We start from the raw sequence: 7,127 nt of genomic DNA, 5'->3' as shown, positions 1-7,127 counted from the left end.
TCAGAGGACTAATGACCCCTTAGACATCCTTGAAGGAAATCTGTCTAAAAACCCAACGTGTTTCCTCCTATTAATTATTTACGTCGTACTGCAGATAAGCCATTCAAATAGGGAGCCGGTCCCGTCAATAGGACTTTAAATAGGGCCCACTATTTACAATGCCCAGATTGCGCCTCAAAACAAGGTGACTCTTTCTCTAGTGAGGAGGGGGCAGGTGGTAACTGGATGGTGGATGATCAGCTGTCAGGATACAGACCTTTCTTTATCCTATTACCAGGCATTGGATCAACAAGGACCCAGGGCAACTCATAAGCTAGACCTGCATCCAATACCTGAAAAAACCATTTGAATATTAAAACTGGGAGGAGAGAGACAAAGCAATAAGCCTATTCCGGAACTGGGCACATAGATGGTGCTCACTAAGGATGAGCTAAAGGGAGCGGGGTGTGGTGTTAACTTTCCTGAGTAAATAACTTCTCTTGGTGTGGTTCGTAAAATCTCCATGGCATATACAGTGGCACGTAGCATTTTTTTTCTATGATGACATTAAGTGTTCGATATGCTAAACCGATCCCTTTTTCCCTCTGACTATAGGTGTGGTTTAAGAACAAGAGGGCCAAATGTAGGAGAGATGAGAGAGCATCAATGCTCAGAAATGCACCACCTGCTAACCTGGACCACATTTTCGTCTTCATGTTGGATGGGTCTAATATGCCGTCGCGTTCAGAAGCCAGATTGGAGATGGGTTCTTTTGGTGCCACTGACACCCTGCCACGCTTACCTCCCCTGTAGATGTATTATCAATAAAGAGGTAAATTCTGCATGCATTTGTCTTTGTGTACCAAATGGGGGCAAGTAGGGTCTTTACATAAAGTGATAAGGAAATGCCATTGAAAGAGAATGACAAGGAGGCTTCCTTTCATGAGGCGACATCCTGGAGTCACTCTCTGTAGGCCCTGCTTGTCACAGAAACTCGCTGGGTGCCCATGATGAGCTTGCACTGGCCCATATATTCTCTTCCATCCCTCAGCCCATCTTCATCCCCACCTTACCTCTTTGGGACCACAAATATGTGCAAGATGGAGTGGGATGTGTCCCTAGTGAGAGAACAGTGTCATTTCCGGAGACGAGCTCCACTCATGCTGACACGTGCAGGCTGAATACTGGACTCTAGGGGAAGCCTCCTAAGAGGCTCCTCACAGGGATTTATGGGAAGGTGGCCGCCAAACATTCAACCAGTATGTTTCAAATTCTGTTCACGACCCTCCCTTTTTGTGGAGGAAATCGGGGGATTGAAGCCATTCTGGCACACAGGTTCTGTTGCTTCAACAGAAAAATGAGAAGCGATTCCATCAGGGTCAAAAAGAAGCTCTTCTCCCTTTCCTTCCACCCCTCCCCCACCCACCAGCCCAGGAAAGCATATTATCGATCTTTCTGCAACTCAGAAGCTGACCATCACACTTTCAAAAGTACTTTGTCACCTTCAACATCCTTGAGAGGACCCCAATTCCTGTTGTTAAACACTGAAAGGAGACCTGTTGGTTTACTGCTGCTCAAAGCAAGAGTAAGGAGACGGTCTCCTGAGCAGGGTTCTAGAATAATCACACACTGTGAAGAAGCAGTCATACCTTTGCTCTGTTCACGCTGTCTTCTTTGTGTGCAAATGCCAGTGTAGAAAAAAACAAGTAACGGTTAGTGAAATGAAGAGGCCAGGCCCACTTTTTTTTTTTTAATAAGGAATGCTTCAGGAATTTGCACCTCATCCTTGTGCAGAGGCCGTGCTAACCTCTGTGTCATTCCAGTTTTAGGATACGTGCTGCTGAAGCCAGCACAGGCCCACTTTTTTTTTTTTTTTAAGCATTACTTTCTTCTCAGTTCAACCTTTGTTTTTGAGGAATCTGTAGAAATGTGAGGCTCCTTTAACAGAGTTCTGTGTTAAAAGTGATCAGCTGTGGCCGCCATAGTCCTATGAAGTGATTGCAAGAAACCACAGATAAGGTGCCATGGTCACATGAGAATTTCCTCTCATGGGAGTTCATCGGAGACCAGTTTCACAGCACTTGCATGTTCCCAGCGTGGGAGGCTCTGTTTTCTTGGGGAAGCATATGCTCTTGGCCATGGTGGCCACCAATGTTTTATTCCTTCTTCCCTCGTGAGTGACAGATGTCAGAGAAGCGTCTGCAATGTCAGCTTTCCACAAAGAGGACGTTACTGTTACCCAGAGAGCCCAGGCCTTATTGGGAGTGAGGGAAATTCAAGAACGTTCCTGTGCATACATGCCCATTGCCATTCTCACCAGATGATTTTGAAACCAAAAATTATTTCCTAGTGTTGACCACTGTCCTTTTTTAAGCATTAAGTTTCTCAATGCTTTAAGTACCTTCAGAACTGCGGGGTCTGTACCAGTAAGCTCCAGGTATTGTCAGACCCAGTCCTGACCCCTTCTCTGCTCTGGAAGAAGCATATTCAGCTTTCCCACCCTGAGACCGAAAGCCAGAGAACACTCAGCAAGAATCCCTCAGTTAACGCTCACATCCAGTCTGACACACGCTAACAAAGAATATTCCTTTTTGAAGCTCAGGCTACCCAGAAGAAACAAACAAACAACAACAACAACAAACAATATCTTTCCTGTAAGTGCATGGCATTTTTGTCATATACACTATGTTTTTAAACTTGTCTTTCCTTTCAAATCCCAGATGTATGAAGGCAGAGTGGTGGCTTGAGGCCTAAGAAATACGCAGAATGTGGCTGCAGATTATAATTTACACTTAGTCTAAGTTTACAAAGAGAGAGAGGCCTTCATTAATCCCCCAAATTAATGAATGCCCCGAAGAGAATTTCTTTTTTTTTTTAAAGATTTTATTTACTTGAGAGAGAGAGAGCAAGCTAAAGCAAGAGCACAAGTGAGGGGGAGGGAGAAACAGACTCCCCACTGGGCGTGGAGCTCAGATGGGGCTCAATCCCAGGACCCGAGGATCACCACCAGAGCCAAAGGCAGATGCTTAACCGACTGAGACACCCAGGTGCTCCAACAGAATTTCTCTTAATGTACATTTCAAATATCCCAAATGCATGGATCAGGAATTACTTATTCTAATATAAGGGAATAACTTTGATTTATTAAAAAAAAATCTTTAGAAACTGGCTATCAATGGGGCACCTGGCTGGCTCAGTTGGTGGAGCATGTGACTCTTGATCTCGGGGTTGTAAGTTTGAGCCCCACGTTCGGTGTAGAGATTACTTAAAAATAAAATATATTTTTTAAAGATTTTATTTATTTATTTGACAGAGAGAGCGCACAAGCAGGGGGAGCTGCAGGCAGAGGGAGAGGGAGAAGCAGACTCCCTGCTGAGCAGGGAGCCCGATGTGGGGCTCAATCCCAGGATCCTGAGATCATTACCTGAGCCGGAGGCAGACGTTTAACCGGCTGAGCCACCCAGGTGCCCCCAAAATAAAATCTTAAAAAAAAAAGGAAAAAGAAACTAGCAACCAACAACATCATTGACCTGAGATGGGTCATCTTGTAGATGTTAGTTGTTTTTTTTTTTTAATTTTTTTAAAAGATTTTATTTATTTGATAGAGAGATACACAGTGAGAGAGGGAACACAAGCAGGGGGAGTGGGAGAGGGAGAAGCAGGCTTCCCGCTGAGCAGGGAGCCCGATGTGGGGCTCCAACCCAGCACCCTGGGATCATGACCTGAGCCGAAGGCAGACGCTTAATGACTGAGCCACCCAGGCGCCCCCAAAATAAAATCGTAAAAAAAAAAAAAGGAAAAAGAAAGTAGCAGCCAACAACTTCACTGACCTGAGATGGGTTGTTTTGTAGATTTAAAAAAAAATTTTTTTTAAGTAATCCCTATACCCACCATGGGGTTTGAACTTAAACAACCCCAAGATCAAGAGTTGCATGCCCTACTGACTGAGCCAGCCAGGCGCCCCTATAGATGGTTTTGGCTATAAAGTTGTTAAGTACAATCTTTAAGGAGTGCAGCAGATTCAGCATTTTATGGTAATGTGATAGTTCTTGAGGTAGTCTTGCTTTCTACAGTTTTCCACAATAAACAACACATGCCAGCTAACTTTCAAAATGGTAAGGTTGATGGTAAAATTAAGTAGGAAGAAGGCGTGAACTATTTGGGGGAAAAACTTTTTTTGATTAAGATTAGATTGATGTAACCTGGATCTTGATTCAAACAAATATGATCAGAACCTTGGAGATTTAACTTGGAAGTACCTAACAATCAAAATTCCAGACAAAAATTTTGGCTAAAAGTACTTAGAAACAAAGGGCCAGGGGCAAAGGAAGGGACCAGAAGCAATTCTTTATCTCAATACAAGAGTGTGGGGGTGCCTGACTGACTCGGGAGAGCATGCAACTCTTCATCTCAGGGTCCTGAGTTCGAGCCCCATGTTGGGCATAGAGATTACTTAAAAAAAACAAAAAACAGTACAAGAGTGTGGTCCTTCAGGTGCACTGGGCTGACTCCATTGGTAGAGCATGTGACTCTTAATTTAAAAAAAAAAAGTGGTCCCTCCAAACAGATGTGAGAAGTGACTTTTTAAATAAAGATAATAATTACTATAAATGTATACAAAACAGAAGAATGGAGTTTGTTCTGAGTTGTCTTCACAAGAACAGAAATACATTTGCCAGAGTTCTAACCATGGGGTGCTGTGCTTATCATTGGGCTCGCTCTGCGCACCTGTATGCATAACATGCAGTCGTTTGGTGCCGATGTGACATCTCTAGGGAAGGTTGGAATCCTGGACGTGGAATAATGGAGCGAAAATAGAGTCCTTCACTGCCTTTCCTGGTAGGTAAGGCGAACTTGGTCTTATACGACTTGCTGTAGCCCAGGATGGGGCCTGGGGTTCTCAAAACCTTGAGTGGACACCTCCGGAGTCAGTTGCTATGGTAACAGACCCCTGGTCCTAGGAATGCTGCGTGCCGTTACTTTTACTTGGGGATTCATTTGAGACTTCTGCTCACTCCCATTAAGCCAAGGCAGCAAGGTGTCCCAGTGAGAGCCAATCCTTGCCTCAGCCACTTCCTCTCGGCAAACTGGTGCTCATTTTCCTTTGCGGGACTCTCACACAAGTTCACTTGCGTTGGGCAAGTGAGACAAGTGTTCACAGGCCCTGTAGGAAAAGGTCAGCAACAACAGAGAACCAGCCTCATCATCTCATGCTCCTTTTCCAAAAAAAAAGTACCTCTTTGTCTTCTGGGGGTCACCCAGGTTAAAGGAAGAAATCACTGTCGTCTCTCTGTTCTGTAAGGGACTTTTGCAGGCATCCAGTCCATTCTCTTCATATTACAGATGAAGGAACACGAGCCCAGAGCAGTGGGGTGACCTGCAAGAGAGAATGTGCCGAGTTCATCCCACAGAAGTCCAGCCTCTAGGGAGCCATGCCCTGCGCCAGGCCCGGACCTTCCAGGTGGGGACAGGGCTCACCCAGGTTGAATGCTTCAGCACTTACCACCACCTTCCTACACAGAGCTCTTCTTCAAAGGGCTCTTAAATCAAGCTTTCTCACTCTGTCTCAGCACTAAGCCACCCGCCACTTAAGGCACAGAGTCCTGGCGTTCACTCTTGCTCACCAAACACCAGCGCCTTTCTCCCTTTACATAAAGATACGATTTGACAGTTGCTCAGTTGTATTTGGAATCTTTGACACCAGGAGCCATTGGCTGTGGTTTGGGATCTGGGTTGCTGGCATAGGTTTTGAGCGTCCACATTTTCAGTCCCTTCCAGATACTGAGGACGAGCATCCCTGCACTCAGCATTAGTCCCTAGCATGGTCAGCCAACATCCTCCAGGCCTGGTGAGCAGTAGAGCACAAACTACAGAAACAGAAGCAGAAACACACACTGGAGGTTGCCAGAGGGGCAACCACACCGAGTTTACATGATACTGTCCTTATCTATGCTGATAGCTCTTTCCTGAGCAGTTGCTCAATCTAAATTCTCTTAGGCAGTTAGGGACACTTGGCTGGCTCAGTCAGTAGAGTGTGCAACTCTAGATCTCGGGGTTGTGAGTTCGAGCCCCACCTTGGGTCTAGGGATTACTTAAAAATAAAATCTTTAAAAAAATTCTTTTAGGCAATTAGAGGGGAAACCCAAAAAAATTTGAGTCTCCTATTTCTTAAAAATAATTACTAAGGGGCGCCTGGGTGGCTAAGTCGGGTTAAGCGGCTGCCTTCAGCTGGGGTCATGATCTCAGGGTCCTGGGATCCTTAGGCCCCCTGCTCAGCGGGGCGTCTGCTTCTTCCTCTGCCCTCTGCCCCACCCCCAGTTGTGCACTCTCTCTCAAAAAAAAAAAAAAAAGTTAAAAAAAATAATTACCAAAACTGATTCACATACCAAGGAGACACATGGAGAGGGGCAAATATTGCTCCCCGGTACAGCCAAACCTAGAAGGCTAAAGGGAAAGGTATTTTTCCTCCGCGTCCCCAGGACGACCTTTACCCTGCCGGGCCCCTGCGGCAGGTAAAGGAGCTCCCAAGGCAGAGCAGGCGGGTTGCGGCCAGAGGGCTAAGCACACGGGGAACAATCACCTCCGTAAACAGCAAGCCTGCCTCTGCTGCCGGCACACTCGGATCGGTTACTGAAGACATCGCTCAAGCCTCGACCCAGAGGGGTACGGAGACCCCCAACCCTTGGGCTGAGCTGGCTGGTGTCCCTTGAAGTGACTAAAGCCAGGGAAGCTGACATTCTTGTCCCTCCCAGGAAGGCGGCGGCCATCCTCCCGAGCAGGGGCTTCAAACCACCACACGCGCTGGGCTCGGCCCCGACCCGGCTGCTTCCCTCCCGGCAGGACACCCGGTAAGGACACTGCCTGGAAAGAAGGTAGAAGCTTCGGCGCCTGCGGGAGACAAATCAGAGAGGATCCGCGGAGCTGGAGGACTGGTGCGCCCCGGGGGAAGGCAGCACCGTCACCCTGGGTGACCGCGAGGAGGAAAACGGGCCCTCCGCTTCGCTGCTAACCAGCGGCACTAAAGACAGAGAAGCTAAACTGGCAGTGCCAGGAGGGCCCGGCCAGGCCCCCCAACACGCACGCGCACACACACGGTGCCGGGAGGGCCCGGCCAGTCCCCCAACACGCACGCGCACACACATGGTGCC

At 47.2% G+C, this 7,127-nt stretch overlaps 1 long non-coding RNA gene and 1 other non-coding gene across 2 annotated transcripts in view; both read right to left on the bottom strand.

Annotated features, from left to right (window-relative positions):
* Positions 1-1,728: 1,728 nt before the first annotated feature.
* LOC113931646 lies at positions 1,729-1,832 on the bottom strand. Its single transcript, XR_003522807.1, has one exon. It is a non-coding gene; the product is annotated as a U6 spliceosomal RNA (small nuclear RNA).
* A 2,489-nt stretch (positions 1,833-4,321) lies between these two features.
* LOC113931255 overlaps positions 4,322-7,127 on the bottom strand; it is a 6,145-nt gene continuing 3,339 nt past the window's right edge. The window contains exons 2-3 of the long non-coding RNA XR_003522709.2: positions 6,560-6,867; positions 4,322-5,356 (exon numbers count right to left, since the gene is read on the bottom strand). This is a non-coding gene — a long non-coding RNA (uncharacterized LOC113931255). The remainder of the gene's footprint in view (positions 5,357-6,559; positions 6,868-7,127) is intronic.

Source organism: Zalophus californianus, chromosome X (assembly GCF_009762305.2).
Source record: "Zalophus californianus isolate mZalCal1 chromosome X, mZalCal1.pri.v2, whole genome shotgun sequence".
Lineage (NCBI taxonomy): Eukaryota > Metazoa > Chordata > Mammalia > Carnivora > Otariidae > Zalophus > Zalophus californianus.
This window is presented reverse-complemented; position numbering and strand designations above follow the sequence as displayed.